The sequence below is a fragment of the Varroa jacobsoni genome, unplaced genomic scaffold (assembly GCF_002532875.2).
Source record: "Varroa jacobsoni isolate VJ856 unplaced genomic scaffold, vjacob_1.0 scaffold_649, whole genome shotgun sequence".
NCBI classification, from domain to species: Eukaryota; Metazoa; Arthropoda; class Arachnida; order Mesostigmata; family Varroidae; genus Varroa; species Varroa jacobsoni.
Window position 1 is genome coordinate 1 of NW_019213551.1, and position 24,148 is coordinate 24,148.

Genomic DNA, 24,148 nt, shown 5'->3' on the forward strand with positions numbered 1-24,148 from the left:
ATTTTTTTTTGGTTCCTTCATCGAATCTGTAATGTTGTTGACACTGCTCGGCTCTGCCAGGGCGATGTTTTTCACAACTAAGTATCTAAATAATAAAGTTAAAAACTGTGCTATGATTAAATAAAGAAGATCAAATATTATATAACCGTCGTTGTTTTCATGTCAATTCGGGCTCGAACTGATACTTTCATCGCCGTATCTACCTCTAGGGCTGATTTATGCCCATCCACTGTAGTTTTCAAGTGGCAGACAAACGAATTTTAAAAAAGCCAAGTTAGTTCTGTTATATTCTTCTTAAAAGAACACTCTCAAGATTCGTCGTGGACTTATTTTGTCTGATCGTCGTTGTCTGATGAAACGCGAAATATTACTAGATTGCCGATTTGTCAGAGCTCTGCGGAATACGATTGATGTATTCAAGGACAATGGTCTAAGCCTTTTCATTTTAAAGGCTGAGCTTTTAGCAATAGAATACGAAAGCCTTAAAAAGACAAGATAATTTTAGTTTAGCATTGGTTTTCATTTTACAGTTCATCTAGCAATTCGAGTTAGGAGCTCTGTATGTTTTTAGTTCTTTGATAAGGTGTAAATACTGTTTTCTTGAGAAAATTTCATACAATCCATAGAAGGAATTGTTCCGCATAGGTTCAACAACAACAACAAGCTATCTAATAGCCTAGAAGAACAGTATCCAGTAGATTGCAACAAAGACCGCTCAATAAAAACGGAGCTCTAAGAGCCAACAGACCTTACATGAACTGTGAAATTGTTGTCTTCGAGCAACTTTCATAAAAACATTGAGTTTGTGCAAAAACTTAGTTTTAATTGCTCATTTCTCAATGACTTAATTGAAGAAGAAGGAGATTGATTGAATTTTCAGATGGGTAGAATCATACGTAGCTTGCTTTTTAATCGAACGGCCATGCATCGTCGGCTCCTTATTAGTTTTTTTTTCTCATATATTTACCAAATACAGGTACACGCTTTTACTTGTATAAATAACGAGTAAAAGGTGTAATGTAAAAGGTGAATGAATCGAATCCCGGCCGCGAGCATATTTTTATGTGAAGGTTATTTTTTTCAAGTCAATAAAACGTACGTTATGGTTACGTGCTATATTTACTCACATATCTGCTCGACAGGGACGGACAGGCGCAATTTCACTAGCCGCCAGAAGCCCGGTGTTTTTTGGCGAAATTATTTTTCGCTAGTTCTATTGATCGGTGTTACGAGTACGAAAAGTGGCTCCAGAGCCTTTTGGGACGATTCAAAAAAGTGCCCCAGTATAGCGCGCCTAGATGCTGCATTCACTGCAACGAGACTATAATCCCACCGCCAGAAATCATTGGGCCACAATTCATTAACCAACTATGTCGAAACTCGTGCCACAGTCCAATATTTTTGGTGGCGTTATATAATTTTAGCAGGATTTCAATCTGCTTGGCTGGTCGCTTCATTTTAACGTCAAACAACGTCACGACAATGTGTTCACTCACGCAGTAACGCCCATAGAGGACGTGGCTTGTTTGCGTTTTCCTCTCTGCCATACTACGAACCACGAATAGAACTACAGCCTAGACCATTTATCAAGTATCCTCGCTCTTCGCGCCGCAGACAGCACTGCTTGACGCGGGAGCTGACGCAAGTCCCTACAAACTTTTACTCTTACAAAAACCTTGAAGCCTCAATAGTATCTTCCACCACACTAATGGAAAAGTGTAAAAAGAAATCGTTATACGCCTTAATAAGCTACTTCTTTTCCTATTTTTATGCACGCAGTAGCGAACGCGAGGGAACAGCAAGTATTCTCTCACGTTTCTAGAACAAAGACAAACTCATAAAACTTACGATTTAGAACAATATTTTATATATATATCAATAACTCTTGATAGAATCCTTAAAACATTGTGTTCGTTTGATTGAATTGTTTCAGTAAGAAACGTGTTGCTAAGGGTAAGTCTACCATTTAGCCTAAACTTAATACAAATCGATGAAGACACATGTTCACTTATCCGTATAGTCTTTTCTCTTGAATAGGCCACAACGTGCTAGCCTATAGGACCGGTCACACTAAGAGAAATTTTAAACATGAAATCCTACAGTTGCGTGTTCTAGTTCTTTTTCTGTCGGCCAAGACTTCGGCAAGAAGCAGGCCTTCAGAATCGTATCGTACATTTCTAGCGAAAATCGGTACTTACCTTGTTACTTACCTTACTGATACTTAACTTGTTTTGTCTCTTCTAGTCGCCATGTTTAAACGGTATATCATGGCCTGCTGGCACTGGGCTTGCTTGCTCACATGGAGTTTAGTTAAAAACATGTGTTAAAGAAAAAGAACTCGAAAGTCTCTTTTACATGCCTACATTATTTAAATCAACTTTATGTATTCTAAAATTAATATTTCCTGCATTTCTAAAGTGAGCTACAATAAAAAACATTTTCATCTTTTATAACTACTGTGCCAAATAAAAAAGATTTAAGACAAATATTGTAAAATACAAATAAAATAGATAGTTTAGATTAAAATGATTGTACTTTACCGGTGTTATTACCAGTACTTCGATGAGTTACAACAGAATACAAGCGTGTGAGTATCAAAATTAAACACACTATGTGTACTTCAGTAATTGAACTCGTGTGCATGGCCCATTCGCACCGTACAGCTTTACTGTCTAACATTTATCAGGGCGCAGCTCGGTACACCGCTCTGTACTCAGGAAAGATGTAGCTGACAAGAAAAACGAAACGAATACGGTATAGTTGAAGGGCGGACTAAACAGAAACAGTTATTCTCGGTAACGACTATAGTAAGCTCACTGCTTGCGGGAAAGATGAACAGGCCGAATGCTTGTTTATTAGGCCCGCCAGTCGTTCAGTACAAATAAGACAATCTGCAATGGCGCTACGGTAGTAAAAAAAAAAAAACTTTATATAAAGGTAACGTCGTGTTTCTCTAGGAGCTTTCTGTGTAGAGATTAAAATCTAGATTCTTCTTTTAACATTTAGGTTCAACACATAACGTTTCAAGGCCCTTCGGGTACGTTATTTCGGCTTCGGCTTTCATTGAACTTTTTTGAATATGCCCAGGATCGAATCCTAAGGTAGATCTAGGTGGGAAACGCTTCCATTGACCTGTTTTACCTTTCTGAATGTTTGAGAATATTATTTCAAGTTTCATTCGAACAATTATTAGATGTAATATACTGGGATGGTCACTAAAAGGGACAGCTTCAACTGTTTTCTTCACATGCAAACGAAACCTGCGTATTACAATAAGATAGACTTTTGACCTTTAAATAGTAAAAAAAGCTTTCCAGGTTTAAACAAGTATATATATACACGTGTAAGTAAATCGCAATATCAGCTGCATTGTAAACTAGATTTTAGTTTGCGAGGTTGGAGGACATCTGTTCAGTTTGCAGGTTCTTCCTCTTGGCTTCCATATCGGTCTTATTCAAGGTTTAGCTCGTTAGCTCAGTTGCGATTATGCAATCCTGTCGCCCCGGGCTTCTTTCCAAGCCGGGCATTATTTCATTGTGTCTGCCACTGTATTTCTTCAGAAAAGCCGTTTTTATATACACCGGTTAGTGCGTGTCTATTGTGCTTTGATGGGCCTGGGATCCGAGTTTGTTCGATGAACGCTTTTCTAGCCATGTGGCTCGCCACCAGATCTCAGAGTAGAATTTTTATTTCCGTCAAGACGGTAGCACATGGGCATGGCAAAACGATGCCATCCCACTGTTTGGGAAAGGATCGAAATGGCGTACGATAGGATGAACCTCGTACCACCATCTCGGTCCAGAGTCGCTTATGTCTTCAGCGAAAGAGCCCATAAACCATCCAACAACCCAGAAAGAAAGCGTAAAGAGCACGAGGGAGAATGTTGAACGTTGCCTCGTTGTATACATACAGCTTGAATCTGTTGCCATGTCACTACCCCTCGTGCAAAATCTACGCTGCGAATTCTCTCTTTCCCAATTGACGCGAGCAAACTGAAAGTGAGAACCTTAGCAGCGAAATGTTTCTAAAAGGGGTTCGTCTAACCGTGGCCATGACCTGTTGTGCGATGCTGTGGTTTGCGATCTGGCTTTAACGTGGGTGGAGCGGCCATAGCTTTTCTGGCCCTGGCGTACGATATTCTGAGAGGCCTCGTCGTCGTCGTCGCCGCCACCGCCACTTCCATGCTGCTACATGAAGACTTTTACTGTCACGAGCTTCCACCCCATCCAGACAGCCGGCGATTCAATGGATGGGCAGATACATGCGCTTCAATGGCAGCAGACCTTTGTCAAGATCATAGCGGGTACTACCCACTACGACGATTGGTAGGCACGTGGCGATTGAAGATGGACGACAAACCTATAATGGGGAATTAAAAGGGAAATAGAATAGACAAGGAAAAGATCAGATTGTAAAAACGCCACATAGCGTGTAACATTGTTTTCGGTGGAGTGGTTGGCGAAAAAATTAATGTTATAATATTGTGACTGCTGCAGGTTATGAATTAGTCGCCTAATTGTGGTAGAGCTAGAGAGGTGCCTTGATTAACGTAGATAATGGATAAATCGCATACGTCCTGATTGATTCCTGTCCCGAACAGATAAACTTGTCGGGGTCTTGTTGCGATTTTAATGGGTCAAACAAACGTATATATTCTAATTTTTACACAGCTAACTATAAAAACATAGACATGCAGTTTATTAACTGCAAAGTCTACAGCAGTAGATGAAGCTTTATAGGATGGTTCATGCACGCGATGTTTGTAAAACGTATTTACTAAAAAAACTTAAAAAGCATTGCGTTATTTACTTATATTCACCAAGGCTACCATGTACCTCAGTAACGTATTTCTCGAACCTCGCTTATAAAAAAAATTATTCCTCGCTAGAAGGCTTCTTCAGAACGTCGTGTATCAACTAAGGACATTTAGTTTAGAACGGATTTTTCCTCAAAATTTATCTTTTTACTTGAACGAGGCCCAAAAACAGTGCGTTGGCAGAAACGTATTAACAAGATGCGCTACTCATTAACCGCTGTTGTATGCCTCGTCTCTATTCAGTGAGCACGCAATGACAATAGGGACTTTAACGTGTGCTACAAACTAGCAACCAGCATCTCTAATAGGAAAGTCAAAGCTCTAGGAATCAGCAGTAACATGGCGACATGCCCTAGACTGCAATGGTAGTACGGTTAGGTCTTGTTTGTGTTTTGGCTCAGTTCGTAGCCTTCGGTTGGACCGGGGGAACTGGCTTAACGTCGATTCGCACGTGTAGCTACCTCCTAACAACGTAAGCTGACACTATGGTCGCTAACAAGAATCTGAAATCGCATTTGCATCTCCTGAGCATCCGGGCGAGCGATTCGGATCAGCAGTAGGAAAAAAAAACGCCATCGGAGCCAGCATCGGAATAAATATCAGCTGACTTCGTCACGTTGTCTAAGAACGAACGCCTCCTAACTCATCCCGTCTGAAACAACACCACGCTAGCTGCTGCTATATAGAGAAGTCATTAAGCATCAGCCTTTACCCGCCCTTATCCTATTCCAATCTTGGCCATATAGCTAGGCACCATTTGTTTAGAAAGTCAGCCTGTTCGGCTAACGCTTACCACTCAGGACGAAAAAGTCAACAGGCTCCGCCTTAAACGCAAACGATACATTGTGTTTTGCGGTCGAACCAGCTAAGTCCTATGGGCGTGCTGTGTACAGCTACGTGTCATCGTGGCACATATTGTGGCTGTCTGGTGCTTCTGTAAGCGCTCCTAATTCGACTGCCTAGACGGGGACGACAAATACTATCAAGTCATATTTGACTGTAATCGAAAGCAACCTTAACCGGCTCCTATAGAGAATAAAAGGCAAACGCATGGGGTTGGAAATGCTCATGGGGTTAGATGATAACGCATTGTGTAACAATGCATGTGATTCTAATAGTTGTTTCCCTGCAGAGAGTTGGTCATCCTCGATAATTTGAGACAAATTGGAAGCCTGAGTTTTCGCCTAACGGGCCGCGTTTTATAACGCTGATAATGGACTGCAGATGATTCTATTTTCTTCATAAAACGAGGGCCAATTGAAGTAACGCAGCTCTATTGTGCCGTTTAAAATGGTGGAAATAAACACAGAATTTCAACAATGCCACACGATACGAACTGGGACTGTCTAAAATCAATAGAAGCCAACTTACGAAGACACAAAATGTTTTTGGCATATTCAAAAGGTCAAAACAGTAATATCTGTTCTTTCAGCTAACTCAGCTAAATTCCTAGCGTAAAATTAGCCACACTGGACTTGCAGGGAACACCCGAGATTCTTTATATTTCTTCATAAAAACGGTGTAATAAAGATTATCTCTTCAAGTAGTGATATTAATTGCATTTTTTGTCACGTCCTAACAATAAGCTAAATAATTCATCACGTTACGCTTGCCGTGTAATCCTACATCTCAGGCCTGTTGGCAGATTATTGGGTAAACGCATACATAAATAGTCATATAGCGTACGTTTAACATGATAACTGACCTAATGCAATGGTGTCAATTGCGCTATACCCTGTGACTTTCGATTCGTACGTTCTTGGCCTACAATCGCCTGTAAGGCAAATAGTAGACAAAACGCTATGGGGATTTTGCTTAGGACTGCTATCAGGCGTTGTTCTAAACGTTTGGTATTCAGCTGAGGACGACGCCTGGTTTTGGACCGAACAAATGTTTTGAATTTTACCACTGATATTGCCGTCAGGTATGATTTTAGGAGGCTGGCCCTTAACATAATACAATGTGTACCTACAGCAGCTTCAAATGCCAACTTCAACCGTTCATCAACATTCGCAAGTTAATTCGTGGACACCAATCTCACAATCATCAGATGCCTAGTTTAGGCCCCGACTAAGACTCAATAAAGTTTTCTTTAAATAATTTGTGCTTCTAATATCAGCTCAGCACACCGCGTCTGACCAGCTGGAACCTTATTGTATTTGCTATCCGTTAGATACACGAAAATATTGCCACCGCGCCATGGACATTTCATGCCTTTAACGTTTCAGTCCTACCAAAAACAACCTAGCTGAAACGTTCATAGTCCAATCGAAGACCTTGAACCTGAATAGTCGCCAAACAACACGACGGGAGTGCAAACGATGCTGCTCGACGAGTTCCAGTGTGTCTATATGCGTTATAATAATCATAATGTAACGTTTTTACATTTTGAGAAAAGCGGGGAGATTTGCATCCACATTTAAAAATGGTAGCAATAGATAGCGTTCTTTCCATCGTTCGATTCCTTCTTAACCGCTGTCATTTCTAGTGAACATTGACTTTAACCTTGTTGACTTTGCGTCCGATGACTGGCCCTTCCTGACATGTCTGGCCATTTTGTTTTAAAAATACGTGAGCCTTGGGCTGTGTGTGTCTCGTGTGGAATAGAAAATAGTTTACGAACCAAAGTACGACTCAGGCTGGATGTATGAACGGTACAAACGCACTGGACTTTTTTGCCATGTGAGCACGGATGCTGTCGCTAGTTTGCTAATAGTATAATTAATGGGACGTTGTGCTATTAATATCTACTGTACATTGTCGACCCGTAATAAGATCTTGTAATAATAATATTGATAATAAGATTGCTCATGCTAGAGACACAGATGTGAGTGAGTTGTTGACAAAAATATTCTCATTTTTCAATCTGTGCATGGACCAGGTCCTGGCGATCGCTACTTAAAATGAAATTTCGGACTGCGTATATTCAGTCTTGTGGGACGGAAAGGTTCTTGGAGCCTTATTTCGGACAAATTCCAAATCATTCGATGGGACACTTTGATGATGAATGTGTTTTTACGCTACAACTTTTTTATGTATATTTCTCACGTGCTTCCATGCGCAATCAGAAAGACGTACGTCACATTTGACGTTGATATAAAAGAAACTGGCAAAAACGATTACCAAACATTTTCATTGTTGTTAAGGTGACCTAAGTTACACTTGTATTACTTCAGCGCGATATCTCCTGTTAAGATAATACCGAACGAACTTACCCTAAGCACTCAGAAGAAAGCGATAACGGCCAGATAATAAAGAATATAAAATATTATTTGTGTTCGAAACGTCGTAGGTATATGAAGGGTATCTATAATTTTGTCTTGTGCCGACAAAAAGGATTCATTCGTGTAAAGTATGATGGGTTTCGGTGCCTAAGAAATCCCTGATATATTAAAAGGTTTTCTTTGGATGGATTTTTAACGCTATAGGTGTTACAAAAGGTACGTGAATAAAGGGTACAATACACCAGCTTGATTTTGTTCCATTATCCAACAACATTATGTTAAACAAATATGCAACATCAGCGCTCTAAAAGTTCACTAAAACAGCAGATGTAGACAGGTTTTCAATTTGTAGTTACGTATATATATGTTTCAAGCCTTTGACAACTCAACAGTATGTCGTTGCAAATGCTGTCCGATCCTAATTAACTTTATTGACTAATCTTCATATACGAGGCCAGTTTTCCAAACTTTAGCCCAAGAGCATTTGGGTCATTTAGAAGGGAAACAATCCGTACGGAACCACAAGAATGTGAACCGTCATATACAGCATACTATATATACATTCCAATAGACTCTAAGACCAAATTCTGATTGCAGTTTCCTTGAATTTTGAAAAAAGGCCCGCAGCTAATTTTTGACGGGGTGTTTTTTACAGCGAGATCATTCATTATCGGTGTCCATATCTGTGTGCAGCGACATGCACATCCTGCGGAACTCCATTCAAAGCACGCTATTTAATCTCGAAACGCAAACTGTAGAGTATTCATTCTTTGATTTATAATAGTTTAATATAATACTTCAAGTGTTAGAAAGTAGAAAAGCTTTGCTGATCAATCGCCAACGACCCAATAAATAGCTTCGAAACTTCTGCAAGCTATGGAGAGAAATCAAAGGCAAAGGCAAAAGCATAACAAACAGACAGGGTCCTTTATTAAATCGGTTGAAAAAAGACTTTGTGTAATCGTTACCAATTACGCGAACTACATGTTCGGTTCTAATCGCAAGCGTCAAACGTTACGGGGTCGATCGCAGATATCTAGCTGGATAACCCACAACAAAGTCATTAAGAGGGAAAACTCTGTTGTGCATGATGGGATACGGCACAATTTGGCCCCTTCAGAATGACCCTTATTTAAATCAACGCAAAATCCTTTGGCCGAGAGTAGTTTCATGTTATTAAGTTCGAGCCAAAGAGTCGAGACTTTTACCGCAAGGGAATCCGTAAGCCGCTTAATAAATGATAAAGGAGCATAAAGGATGCTTCGATGATGCAAATCTTAATACTGTTTAAGGAAAAAAAAGTTAACCTTACCCAAGAAAGCTAAATATCTATTATTACAATAGCCATTTGAAACTTAAGGATTTCATTATATATAACTAAACATGAAAAAAATTACACTGACTTATGTTTGTCGCGAGCATCTTTATTTGGTACAATTTTCAACCGCAACTTCACCTGAAATAAAGTTAACATGAAGAATATTTGAAGCCTCGTAATCTCATTAGCGTTTCGATCGTTTTCACTGCATCGCTCTGGTGCAGTACTAATGTCGATCATAGCTACGAAGGCGACGTAAATTCAATGGGAAAACGCTGGTAGTGATAAATTCTAGCCAAAGTTTTGGCTAGACCAACGTCTACTTTCCCAGTAACCGTCATTAATTGATTATTCAGCCATGACTCTTTCTGCTATTATAGATCAAATGGATCTTCTTTCATGGCAGTGATTAGAGGTTGAATTCGATGTGAGTCTCACATCCCGTTTGATCGTGTAATCGTTAATGCGTACTGAGTGTGTAGGATGTTTCTGTATTTTATGTGTATGAACACACGTGAAGAACGTCGTTATCATCAACTGCGGATCAAAAGGATAACATTTGCCAACAGATAAACATATTCTACCGGCCACTACGAGATGGAATCTTTCAACTTATCTGTGAAACATTGCTGATCTCCTTTTTTTTTTTTTGAGAATTTGATTGTTCTTCATGATTCGTTAGCGTTTAATGAGAAATTAAACTTAGGACTCCAGCGGAAAGTTGCACCCGCAGAACACGCTATGGGTACTATCGACTGACATTTCTAACTACTTAGGCAAGTTTACCTCAGCTACTGAAACAAGATGAAAAACTCAATCCGGTCAGAGAGATGCTGAGATTCGTCGGCTCCCAGCTGTCAGCACAGAGCTACTGCTATTACAAACAGTCTATTCGCGCTCGTACTTATTTAGTTCAGTGTTAAGTTTACTCGAACGCGACAACTCATCTAGACGAGGAAAAGAAATAAGTTAACCAACTTCTGGCCAATTGTGAATAAGCTTCACTGTCGAGGAGTGACACGTCGGCTGAGTATATGAGTACACGCATATATGTATATATATGCCTGTACTCATACTCTGTCCGGGTGTAATCTGGGGCAGAAGCGAAAACAGGAGAGCGAGAAAGCAAGCGTCGCTTCGCAGACGTAGATTCACACATCTTACCAACGAGCATACACGTACAGAATAACCAACTTAGATTAACTAGGACCAATCTGCTTGATCAGCCGTAAGTTGTTGTTGTTGGATCGAGATTCCAGTAAGACCTTTAACACCTAAGGAGCGTCTTTAAAGCTAACTCTGTTCCGAGCAAGCTTTTGGCAAACTTCTTTCACTGTGGAGAGCCTGTGGAGTAGTAATCCTTTCTTCTTACAAGTAATCGACCTGGTCGTGCTAGGCACGGCATCGCTTCGGTATAGGAAGCCATGCCCGTGGGCTGACAGAGATAGCTAGTCGCTAGGCTACTTACTACTACAACAACTATTAATACGAAAGGGTTTCTTCTAAGGCGCGGTAGTTTCAAGGACCCCGGAAAGGGCGGGTTCATATAGCTCGTGGCTAAAGTCTCGACAGGATCCATCTTATAGGACTCCAGGGGGCAGCGGCAACCCTCTACGATGGGAGGAGCTTCGCGCCAACCGCGCGTAAACCAACTGGTTGTAGTACGGCCAAGGAAAGTAGTAGTAAGTATTCCCCGCAGTGGTAATGAAAAAAGTTTGATCTGTTTACGCGACCACCGTCACCAGCTTGAGACACAAGCGTCGTCTTCGACGCTGTCGACTTCCCACTGGGCCCCACCCATATACCAGAAGCACCGAAACTTCGATGAAAGGGAGCCGTTGCTTGTAATTCTATCATGGACATACAGAAAACCAAGCAGGCTTTGAGGAAAGATGGGTTATTGGGATGGGGGCCTTCGAGGCCACCGAGTCTCTTTATAAAGTGCATGCAGACTGCCGAAGACGAATCCACGGTCTCACCCGCTGCTGCCGCAGCGCTCATTCCTGACGAACTCTACTGGATATAGGGCGACAGAGCGAAGGATCGCAAACGGCCGGGTTGATAGTTTACGAGGGGGCGCATAGCTGGGTAACGGATGGGGCCCGCTGTAAGACTGCGTAGTACGTCGAGCATGGTAAATAGGGGTGACAGGGTCAGAAACGTGGGGATCGCCTTGATCGTCGGAACCTTCCGTTCTCCCCATCATGGTGGTGTGGAGTTGGGGCTATCTATTTGGACCAGTCGATCTAAGGCGACTATAGGCGTCTGTGTGCGTATGAGAGTGTGTGTGTATATGCATGCTCGTGTACGATTCCTTGTATTCATAGTAGGCGTGATGCAGGAGAGCCAGCTGCTCACTGGCCTCATCGAGACTCTCTCTTCGATTAAACTCGACAGAGAGACAACCCGCCTTAAACTCCTACTGCCCTCCAATTCAGTGGGCACTTGTATGTCTGGACGTTGCGACGAGGGCGCAAACTAGAGGAAGATTTAAGGGAGAGAGCCAGAGAATGCAGGAATGTTAGTAGTGCGCCGGTTGTGCGTTTCCGTTGATCGCTGCACTAGCTAGCTGCTCGCATCGCTACTGCTGCTAATGCCGCCAATGTTGATATGGCTGCCTATTTCTTCAAAACGAAGATTCACTTAGCTTCTGTAAATTCGTAACTAGCTGGGTTCAAGCAGAGTGGGTTTCTGTAGGTTCGTGGCTCACAGGGCCTATCTCGGGACTAAGTACTACCAGGGCTTGCTTGTTCAGGCCACTCCGTCCTACGAAAATCTATCTTGAGATGCTGATAAGGCTCAGCGAGAGGGAAAAACACAGAAAGATATCACACAGTGGTAGGTGCTGTACTAACTTCTTTCGAATACCAAAAGAGCCTGGACGTCTAGGCTAGGGAATAGTCAATAAGAGGAAAGAACGTCTAGCTAACTGATCCGAACCGCTGCCTCACACATCTATCGACGAGACACAGACGAAGCTAGCCCTCCACTAGCTAGAGAAGCTGGCTAAATAGGGCAACGAAGCTCATGGAGACTGTTTGCAGGCCTGCGTAAAGATCGAGGAAGGGCGCAAAGACGGGGCGGCCATATCAGGAGTAAATTCAGAAGCATTCAGGAACAGCTTTGCTGGCTAGCAGGCATAGCAAATCTCCATAACCAAACCACTTCCTTTGTCCGCTGAACAGGCCAAAGTCTGAAAGCGGCGCCTGAACCGAAGTTAAGTCTGCTTCGGGGCAGAGGAAAACAGGGCGCGAGGGGGGCGCCTGCTAGGCTACCCAACGTTTCGAAACAAAGAGTTTGAATATGAGAATAGGCGGTCACGCTGACCGTCGTCGTATCTGCTGGCCTTCGATGTCTTCTGTGACCAACGCGCGCGGGCATGCAGAGGTGAACCGCGTTCGTTTATTCTTTGCTACCATCAAGTCGGTCGCATAGCAGGGGATTAGTAGACTACAAAGACGCATGCGAGCCTGTATTCACTCATGTATAAGTCTTAAAACTGGGTAACTGACTGCGCTGTGTCCGCACAAAGAAGCCATGCGTACTCACTAGCCCGCGTGTTGTATGTCCGTTGACCACCACACGCCCATCTTATTAGTGGATTGTATAGTAGACCTGCGCACGTTCATCGCAATTGAAATGCTTTAAAGAACCTGATTTAATCCTCTGTATTTAGACGAAATGGTTCAGGTCGACGGTTACATGCTGCTGACGGAGCAACGACGTTTCGAAAGGATGCGGTGATGGCAAATTGAAGAGAAGCGTCACTTGATTTTGTATGTGACAGAAGTTCACAGAAAGAGTAGCTGCTATTCAGTTGGCGGCTTAGAACACATTCTAGCCCTCGGGCTGACGTTGTTTGCTAATTTTCGACTATAGGACCCGCTACAATAACTCATTAGTCCATATGCGCGCATATTTCTGGAGTACAGAAAACAGAATCGTATAATCCTTTCAACTCATGATTACACACCTGTGACACATTGCAGTTGACAGGTACGCCGATTTCTATGCTACGCTTGATAAGCAAGCTAAATAAAAAAAAATTCGGAACGACAGCTACGTACCCTATACAGACTATACTGCATCATCATTTCTGGAAAGGCCAGCCCCTAATTTTGAAAAATCTCGTAAAGTTCACACGAAAATTTTAGATCTTACTATAAAAATTCAATGGCTTTTTTTTTTCGCCGCTCGTTTATTGAGTTTCTTATAGGCATGTTAGAGTTCTCGGAGAAAAAGTGCATTTTAACGGTTTTCTAACGGGGTGCAACAGGCTACGATAATCTGTTGGTGTATACTTTAAAATGATTAAACTGTTTAACTTTCGTTCAGGGGAGCTCTGTAAAATTGTAATTGTATTTAAAAATCTTCCCTATGGTTTAACATAATTTTTTATTTTTTTGTTTTATTTATTTAACAAGAATTTTGAAGTGCATCGGCATTACTGCGTAAGAGCGTTTGACCTATCTACTGTTGAATTAAAAACAAATTAAAATACTGATCAAATAGCTAAATCTAAACGTAATTATTACATAGAATTTTCTTGAATTTACCTTACGGCTTTGGAAAATCAAACGTAAGGAAATGGCGTTATTTCAAGTTAAAGATAAGTCCACGGGAAGCGCCAGTAAAGACTAAATGTTTGAGTCGACCTACTTTTCCGTTTTGTCTTTCAAGGTGAATTCTCTGTAATCTTTCATTTTCTAGCGCTATGGTTTTATATAGGTACTGCCGCCGATCTCCGGCTAGTGTTGATGTAGCGTGCGAGATTTTACAGCTCTCGGATAGGCCATATCGAATAAAGTACACGCGTCAGTAGATAGCGTCTGATACATTGTTAAATCACTGCGTCTAATTTTTTGTTTTCTGTAAAAAAAAAATAATAATAGATAAAAGTATATATGTTCCATGTAGAACGCTTTCCTATATAGCGTCTCCGCATTGTGCAGTTTTTCTTTGTTGATGTTCCTTTACACAAAACGGTTTTCTTTCTTCGGTCATTGGTTGAAACCTGTTTTGACCCTGAACGCGGCCTTTCACCCGAGAGCCTCACACAATCTATTAATGGCTATTTCATTCACGCTTTTAGTATGCCTTTTGTGCCCGTCTGTGACGTCAGTTGGCCTTCAACTAGCAGTCTCGTGTACAGGGAGCATGCAGCGTCACGAGAAAGCTCGGCAAGCGGCTGGTAAAATAACCAACTCTATCTGGCAGAACTGATTCAGTGGTCCAGTAGCTCTGGCTATCTGGGTTTTACTAGCAGTATGATAGCTTTCTATTTAGTCGCTATGACGACGTCATAATATTGTCAGCTGTCAGCTGCGGCTGTTCCAAGCATTAACGACGCCGACGCCATGTTTTCTGCAGGTAGCCGACGCCGCTAAAACACCAACAGCGTCTGCGTCTGTAATGCTATCAAGGAATACGAAGAAATGCACGGGAAAACGTAAGACATCAGACGAAAGGGAGGGTCGCTCATTGCTTCTTCAGAGTTTTGTCAGCCAAAGGTATATATACTGCTTTCCGCTCGTGAACTGTTACACCACATAGAGCAACTCCTTAGTTCTACAAATGAACATTATAGACAGTGTTTCAATCTAATACGTCGCCAATACTCAGAAAATGAAATGATATGTATAAGGATCCCATTCCAAAATATAGAATAGAAAACACTTGACGACTTGTAGGAAACTACCAGATAGTTGAAGTAAAACTGGGGATTGGGTATACTGACATTATGAGCAGTATCGCATATGCATACAATTGATGATCTGTCATCGAAATACGGGTAGCGCTCGGCCGCTTTCGATACATTGATCTCATACGAGCTAGATAGCCAAATGTGTTAATTAGAACGGTTTTCGATGGAAAAGCTAACTCGATAACGCTTACAGCGAATGATTGGAGATAATCGAACAGAACATACAGAGAAATTAACTAAGAAGAAAACATCTTACGCATTGAAAAAGTATACAGAAGATAAAAACTAAAATTTTAAAAAAAAACTAATTTGAACATTACAACGCAGTTTAAATGGAAGCCGATAGAATTGCACCTTCAGACACTGTTTAGCTAAAGATATTATCTAGCGGAAGTCGGCTGATGATTTAGCGTTCTTGCGTGCAAGCCCGAAAATGCAACAAACGCCAATGTACTACCCCATAGTCCGTACTGTCCATCCACCAGTATAGAGCTTCTTCTCATCTTATACTGCTTCAAAAATTCTACGCACTATTTTGTCAGTTTAACAACGGTTATTTCCTATGAATTTATTTTACGATGCCGTTACATATAACCAGAATATCTGATTAGTCTTCTCTAGAGGTCTTGTGGGGTAATGGTTCCATGTGCGAGCATAGTCAATCCAGTGCACCGAAGCGTTCCGTGAAGAGTTACGACGGACGGCCATACATGTTTTCACACTGATAGCCGAGAGCAGGCACGCTATGCTAGAATACTGGCTAGACTTTTCTCGTCTCAGCTGGCAACCAAATGAGCTGTTACGTACTTCACATAAGGTATACAATCAGACAGAGAGAACGGCATTCATAGTCGTACTGGAATGAAGAACTGTTTCCTCATGCTCATGCCGCCATCGTATTTTGCGACATATCAATTCAACCCCTTTCATTTAGCTGGCCTATACATACCTACCATCTTTGTCGTTACCGTCATCCCTCACAGCGACGACCACAGATAGCAGCTTCGTACTTTTTTTCGTCCGCCATATGCCGTCAGCAAATATCGTACTTCGCAGCTCTAGTCGCCGTACATCAGCTTGTTACTCCCGACTGCTTGCACTAGTTTGGCAAACAGGTCTGACGAAAAAAAAAATCGTATCTATATCAGCCTTCTAATTACTGCTATAAAAGCTTTATGGAGATCTTACATTAGCGAATTTCTGCACAACCACCTATCTGACCTCATTGGAAGCTGTTTGGTCAGAAACAGATTTATAGCAGTTCCAGACTATGTGATTTATCGTCAAAGATGTCCTGAAACAATTAACGTTTACGTTTTAGAGAACGGATAGTAGAATGATGCCGAGTTGTGGTTAATGTGCCTTTCGGGCCAAACGTTAGAACAACAAAGAACTTTGAATGCCCGCACAGACGAAAGTTTTGAGAAAAACTTAGCATCGCAAATCGCAAGCCTTAACCTGATATATAGCTAATACCTCGTGCCACCTGTATATACCGCGGACGAGTTTTTTATTTGAAAATAAAATTATAAATTTATATAAAATAGGTTGCAGCATCGTAACAATATTACGCACCACTTATTCTAACAGCACGGATGTGTTAGTTTTACCGATAACTACACAAAATGAGACGAGATCGTATCGATCACAGATGTCTATTAAATTACTTTACCCGAAATCTCATTAAATCAATGTCTTATTCGTACCTGCCTGTGTTTGTGCTTTAGCTGTTCTTCCTTCTGTCGAATCGTATTACTATTAAATATCAAATATATTGAAAAGTCATGTGATTTTATAAATGTGCATTTATACGTTTCACAAGCACACGAAGCCAGTGATGTGGAGGGGCTCTAGCCAAAGCGATTGAGAAGGCGGGCAAAAATTCGAATTAAGATCATTCAGTGCACAATCCTAGCTTCGAACGGATCTTATCTATTGTTCAACAATCTTATTATTTCCATGACTTTCGCCACCGTATATGATAAGTGGCGCCCTTTACTTTGCTTCCTCAGATGTCTAACGTCCAATGTTTCCTGCCCTATGCGATTTTCACATTTCCGCCCCTACAAACGTCCCCCCGCCACATCGACGTCAAATTGCTTCGCCCTTCTTCGTCCAGAGGCCCCACTTGTCATAATGAAAGAGTAATAGCCTCTTGTGTTAAGAATCCAGCCAAACGGCCGCAGCTCGTTTGAAATGTTTTGCTCTTCGGAACGGCGTTTAGCGTCGCTCGCTCGGCCGGTCGGTCGCGCTTGTGGTTCAAGCAAATTCATGTCTGTCCGTCCGTCCGTTCGTCCATCTATCTATCGGTTTGTGTATATGCGTTTTGCTTCTGTCTGGATCAGTAGGTGGCCTTGAGTGGTCCCGGCTGCGGGCGTCGTAGAGCCTCTGCGTCGACCCAGACGGGGACCAACACCATTGCCCGACAGGGTTGATGCATGATACTACTCGTCAACGTTGGCAAATCTTCTCTTTGCACACGAATCCCAACAACAGATGGCGCTCTTCAGCGAAACGTGTCGCATCGGGTCATTTTAGCAGTGCATGTATAAATTCACACATGATTCATCGAATGGAGGTGGTGTATTTTTTTCGGATAGAAAAATACACCACCTTCACGCGGCAACGGCAATTTTAAAAGTAGGAAAAAACTATAACGCCAACAAACGATACCAGTTTTGTTTTGTGTCATCCACATGAAATAGTAGATAGATACTTAGTCGGGTTTCGATGTCTGGCGGGAAATTTTCAATGCATCGCAGTGAAAAATGTGGCAGAGTTACTCATTGGAGACAAGCAAGCCTCAGACAATGTTTAGTCTCAATCTATTGTTGGGCTCGATTTGTCGTTTTGTTAGGACACAGAGAGTTCGATTCCGGATCCTGGTCGCCACTTTGCGTCAGAGAAAAGTTCAAGCAGTTCAACTCACCAACACTGTTGATCCCCACTGAGTCCAATGGACCTGATGTCTGGATGAGAACTAAGTGAGGCGAATACTTAGCAATGTAGGTGTTGCAACAATTAACTTTTATAGGAGTTATAAACTTAATAATTTCTAAAGCACGCGCAGTACGGACGTCGACGCCATAGGCTGGGCAGATTAAGAAAGGTTTCGATCAAAGTTGACTTGATTACAGTTGGTGTTTGTCACGAAAAATTAAAAAAAAAAAAAAAAAAAAACGGTGACGCGTACAGATTGAATTGGTGCATCCTGCAACAGTGTTACGCTTACATATCGTAAAACGATAGTACATTCAAATTCAAGAGCTTGTTTGGTAGACAGACATCTTTGATATTTATTTTCTTCATGCTGTATGCTGCTCGATAAGTTACAAGGTGGCGAAAAGATAGTGAATAATTTAACAAAGATTTAACACAACTGCGAGATAAATACAACTAATGTAGACAAATGAACCTTGTTCATTTTGTATTTAATGGTTACGAGCAGAGATGCAACTACTTCTGCTTATTTATGCAAGTTCCGTTTTTTTTTTTTTTTTTCTTTGTTTCAGTCCTTCAGCTTCCGGTGCCATTGTATTATACGAAAGTTTTACTTCATTAGTGTTCGTCTGTATTTTCGATACAAACTTTCATCTATCCTTCATTGTTCGTTTCTATGTAAAATAGACTGTGTATAGTATATGCAGGACATAAATATAAAATTAAATGTAGCCTTTATTCAAATAGGCATGGTCTATTATTTATCTATAATAAGGGTGCTGATTCATTAAGGGAGGACGTTGACAGGCAACGATTGCGTTATATAGGATACAGGGTATTTGTTTGAAGCAGAAGAAACAATGACAGTCAGCTGCTCGAAGACAGACCGCTTAGTCGCTGATCGGTAACTCGTGTGTACCGAAATATACATACTATCTCAAGCTAATCAAAGTCGTTTACGAGCGAAGAGTATTTTTTTGTTTGTTCGTTAAGCTGATTATTATCATTACTACCATTTTAATTTGTAATCGCCTGACAGAGAAGAGTATAGTTAATAAATTATTTTTTATTTTAACAGATCATACGAACTATCGGCGCCACTTCTTCAGCGTCCTCTTACGAACGAAACGGTTCGCGTTGACCTAGTTACGCACATAAAACAAAAAAAAAAAAAACTAGACGTAACAAGAGGCTTATGGTTGTTTTGCGCAAATCGCCGATTTGATAAGCATGCCTAGTTGGATAAAATGCGATAATAAAATCACCGCTGACTTTGCACAGTCCTCGTTCGTGGTTCAGGGACTGACTGACTGCCGGCTTCTTAAGCAAGCGTACAGCAACAAAGTCTGCCTCGCATTCCATCCTATTTTCATGAATCGACCTGTTTTAGACAAAGGGCAAAATTGCTCACGAAAAAATGTCTTCACGTTGTTCTCTTCCGCCCTTTGCCTATAATGATCCTCTCGTAAATGTAACTTGTAGGTAGTTGCCAGCTATTGCTGCTGTTACAGCCGAGCAATTTCTGTACATCCTATCGCCGATTAGCTGAAATACATCCATTCGTTGGCGTTGATGTGTTCATGACGATGTTACATAATCTGTTGGCTGTAATCACATTGTAGCAGGCCTCCCAGCTAAAGGCCAGCCTGGCGTCCTTTGCCTGGGTGATGACGTGATCCCAACATGAGCAGCGCGGCAACGATTATCGCTGCTCAATCCAGTATATCGAGCAAGCAAATGACAATGAAGAAAATCGTATATAAACATTGACATTGCACTTCTTATCAGACGTTGATAGGTAGGAAAGCACTGCGACCAGCTGTGCGATAGCTCATTCCGCGGCTGCCCCAGCTGCCGTTATGGTTTGCGGGCAGAAGAGGGGCGGGGGCACAAAGGGGGCTTTTGCTGACTACCTGGCTTCGATTTCGCTCTGCCCAGCGGCAGTACTCAGGTCTTACGGGCAAAGCTGGAGGTCTGCCTAACCTAAAGCTAGCAATGGCTAGACGACATTAATGATATTGTCACTGCTATTGGTATGCGCAACCTGTTGCGTGTTGAGAAGGCAGCGATAGAGCCCTTTTTATTTTTCTAATTGGAGACTTAGTCATGCATGACTACCGCTCTCGTTGCCTATATATACAGGTACAGAAACGCTTGAAGGAAACCTAAATACGATGGCTTTCGATGGCATCGGCCATCTGGAGGACTCTAAAGAGTGGATTTTGCCGTAGAAGCTGCCACGACAACTCGTCGCTACTAGCAACATAAATATCGTTGAACAAAGATGACTTGCGCAATAGACGGTCATCATCATCGCGTTCAGGTAGAAGGCATCCTCCGGCGAATGTCAGCAATCGCACGAGGAATTTGAAGATCATTCTTTAACGTTGAGACCAGAGTGAAGGACCAATGACACCACCAGCAGTTACGTAATAGATTACACCAAGCAATAAATTGAGGGCAAGCGGAATACTGTCCCTTATTCGTGAAGGACATGCGGTCAACATTTTTGCGATGTTAGGCAATTAGATCTAGACTATTAGCACTGCAGAAGGTCTAAGCAAAAAAATTATCTTTGCAACAATATTTCGATACTAGACATCGCAACTGAGCTTAAGTGTTTACAGCAGTGCGTGGTAATCATTCAGGATGCGTCACCTAATTAATGAAAAATGCTTTTATCACCCCCCATGTGAGCGCATGGTTCGGCTTTGTGTGAGCTTTTGATGTCGTGTCACCGTTGCTTGAAATATTCAAGACGCTTCGATATATTGAATTCTTGTATTGAGTGGAAACGACCGACGGTGTTAGCTATTGCCGAAATAATTTCGATGCTATTATAAAGTCGTTTTTGTTACACCTAGCCTATACGCAGTTTGAAGAACTTGTGCAGCTTACATGTAATTTCTCATGAAGTAACAAACTGAGCGAATCATCTGCTTCACCACTGGTGTCCTTCCCTCTAGCAGTCTCCCAACATTTTCGACTGGTGCTACGGAAAGACGTCTTGTCATCACGTGCTCAAGATCTAACCTATTTCGTTTAATGAATTAATCCAGTTTAGCGGCAAGCTCGGGTATTCGGAGAGCTCGATAAACACTGGTTTCAAAATGAACCAATATGAATTTACTATGGTTATAAATTTTAACTAAGAAACTGAAATCGTTATTTGTCGATTAGAAAAATTCGTAGAATACGCTCTTTTAACAGCTAACATGTCAGCTTGAACGCCGTCATTAAACCATCATCAATATTTAATCTTTCGAGTCCTGATTTCGGGATTGCATCGAATACCTGAATTTACGAGCCTAGCCCAAATCTGCTATTACTACATTGGTATAGTGCACTTAGCAACCATGTTATACCTTGATTTTTGCCGTAGTAGTCATTATGTGCAATTGGATTGTGGTCGCCCGTTTGAACAGTAGACTAAATATTTTTAACCCAAGACTCGAGCTCATGAAACCCAACGGAACGTCATTCACATCCATGATTTTTGTATTATTATAAGCTGTTATTTACTATTACTCTTACCGCATATATAATACATGCCAGCCAACACTACCACTCTAATGCTGATATTATGCACTGCAGAAGTAGGACACGAGCAAAATCAACATTAAACCCGCTCCAACTTTGCCATTTCTTTTTTTATCCCTCCAGCATGACCCTGATCCCAGATCGGGCACTAGCGAGCATTGGATGAATCGTTGTTGAAAATTCAAATTCCTTTAAGGCCACACAAGCTTGCTTTGACCCCTGCTATCTCGGACAACACCGCAAGTGGGGATGCGGCCTTTTTCTCTCTAATGTTTCTGCGTTGGAGAACAAGTAGCTGGTTGAGGGCCTGTCGATCCACTTGAACCAGTTTCCCCTCAAACCTACCTCCTTCGTTGAGCCAGATTCGGTCAAGGAGAAGCAGTGTGCGCATCTTCGTGTGGTTAACTGACCTTCGACTTGTGTGTGCACTGCTCAAACACATAAGTCTATATCCATCTATCTATAGTCTTCTATGTACCTTATCCGATTCGATGGCCGGTGGAGCAGATCGAGCTTTTTCAACAGATAGAACCGACCAATGACGGGCGAGTTTCACTACCACTAACACCCGCGTGGGCGTCCAACACTATCTCGCTTCGTGGTTCCGCGGATCAGAGGACAGGGGCAGTCCAAATTTAGGGAATGTGTCTGGCTACACGAGGTGATGTTCCCCCAAACAAAAGACAGTAAGCAAAAACGAGAACCGAACAAAGCAGCACAGCTTCGAAGCTGATTGCTAAGCACGACCTGCTAAAGCGCCAGCATATGCAACATCTTCTAGGATAATACGTACGCGCAGCGCGGGCCACGGATGGCGGATATTAGGCAACGTACGCGTGATCAGTTGGGCCGGGGGGTAACACCCAAATAGCGAGCTGATGGAATTGGGTTTAGGATAGCCGTCGCTGTTTTTCTAACGGAGGTCTAAGTGTATGTATTTGTATATAAGTGAATATATGCATAGAACGGTGTTGTGATGATGGTCCTGGTTGATAACAACCTTTTTATGCCACTAATATAATTAAAGTGAAATCGGGCGCTTCGAACAGTTGCTGACATGTACAGCATCGCAGGTGTAGTCGAACCCCAAGTCCAAGCGCTTTGGCTGTTTTTGATTTCAAGGCCCTAAAACTGCCCTTGAAACCAAAGACGCCATCGGGCGTTCCAATTTCAGGTGGGGTTTACTGAGCGAATATTCCGATAGTCGCACGACCGCCTCATTTCGACTATCAATTTGAATAGGAAGAAGTCCTACAGAGCACGAATCGTAGTCATACATGGGATGTACGAGGAGATTTCTAGAAACGCAGAGCTTACTATGAATACGTATTGTTCACTAGCTTAAACATATGCGATTTGATAGCTAAATAACATCTCGTGCCTAGAAATGATGCCGTCAGACCCTGGCAAGCACACGGCTGAGAACGTTGAATAGGCCTGGTGCACACAACGAAGCGACCGATATACCGGCGGCGCCAGTATAGATCAATTTATAGAACGAAAAATATGCCATTTAACCAGGCACGATCTCGGGTGTGATTGTCGTCTTAGCTGTCATACGCCTATTTTCACAAAACGAAGTTTATGGTTAATATCTGTATCTAAGTTCTATCACGAAACGTATATGTCTTATACAATAGATTGAGATCCGAACATCATTCTTATGGCCAGCTATTTCATGGCCAGCTTGTTAATTGACTTTTCTCACAAAATTCTGCATCCACTCGACTCGCGTGTCCATGCAAAAGAGATTAATAATAGTAACTTAATTATGTAGTACGGACTTCCTTCCTACAACAACGGGCAGAAAAATAAAGTACAATTTATGAGTAGATCTGAGGGCCGTCGGACGACACGAGCCGCACCCAAAAACCAACGGCATAGCGGTACGTCAGTATCGCTGCTCCATAAGCCCTCGCAGACACTTAACTCGAGATATTCATTGCGATTGAACGACAAAACAAAGCGTTGCTGGCATAGTAGATCTAATTCTATGTCCCCATTCGGTTCCGTTACGCTGCTGGTTGATGATAGCTCAGTTCTCTTCATATCATTCCTTTTTTTTTTCTATCCATTCTGCACTTGTACGATAGGCCATCATCTGACTAGGCTAAAGACTTTTACCGTCACTCACCTACTCATCGCCGGCCAAACTACTTCAATACAGTAATATGGACGGGACATGAGACACGAAGGAACCCACGTTCCAAACTCCTGCTGCCACGTCAAAAGGAGCTCCTATTAGTTACTCTAGGTAGTGTTCGTGTGCAACAGCAGCAGGAGCACAGCCGCTATCATCACTGTGTTCCTTCTTCGTTCGTTTCACTGTAAGCTACAGCAGCTATTAAAGGAAAGCAAGCAGACGAGAAGAAAGGGAAGAACATAGAGAACAACGACGATGGCTTGTGGCGGATAATAATCATGTATCGATAATTTGAAAAAGAAAATAATAGAAAGAAAAGAAAAAAGGGGGCGGGGGGGGGGGGGGGGGGGGGCTACAGGAGTATTTTTTACACACACTTTGAATTTGGCGAATTTTGTTGAATCAATGAGCTGTATGAGGTGCGCATGCATCGTGGTGCTGCGCTGAACGAAGAGGCATAAAC

General features: G+C 42.0%; 1 long non-coding RNA gene across 1 annotated transcript in view; it reads left to right on the plus strand.

The window, feature by feature from the left end:
* The first annotated feature begins 1,787 nt into the window (after positions 1-1,787).
* The window catches only part of LOC111262328 (uncharacterized), a 32,024-nt gene continuing 9,663 nt past the window's right edge, over positions 1,788-24,148 (plus strand). The window contains exons 1-2 of the long non-coding RNA XR_002681530.2: positions 1,788-1,953; positions 14,729-14,868. This is a non-coding gene — a long non-coding RNA (uncharacterized LOC111262328). The remainder of the gene's footprint in view (positions 1,954-14,728; positions 14,869-24,148) is intronic.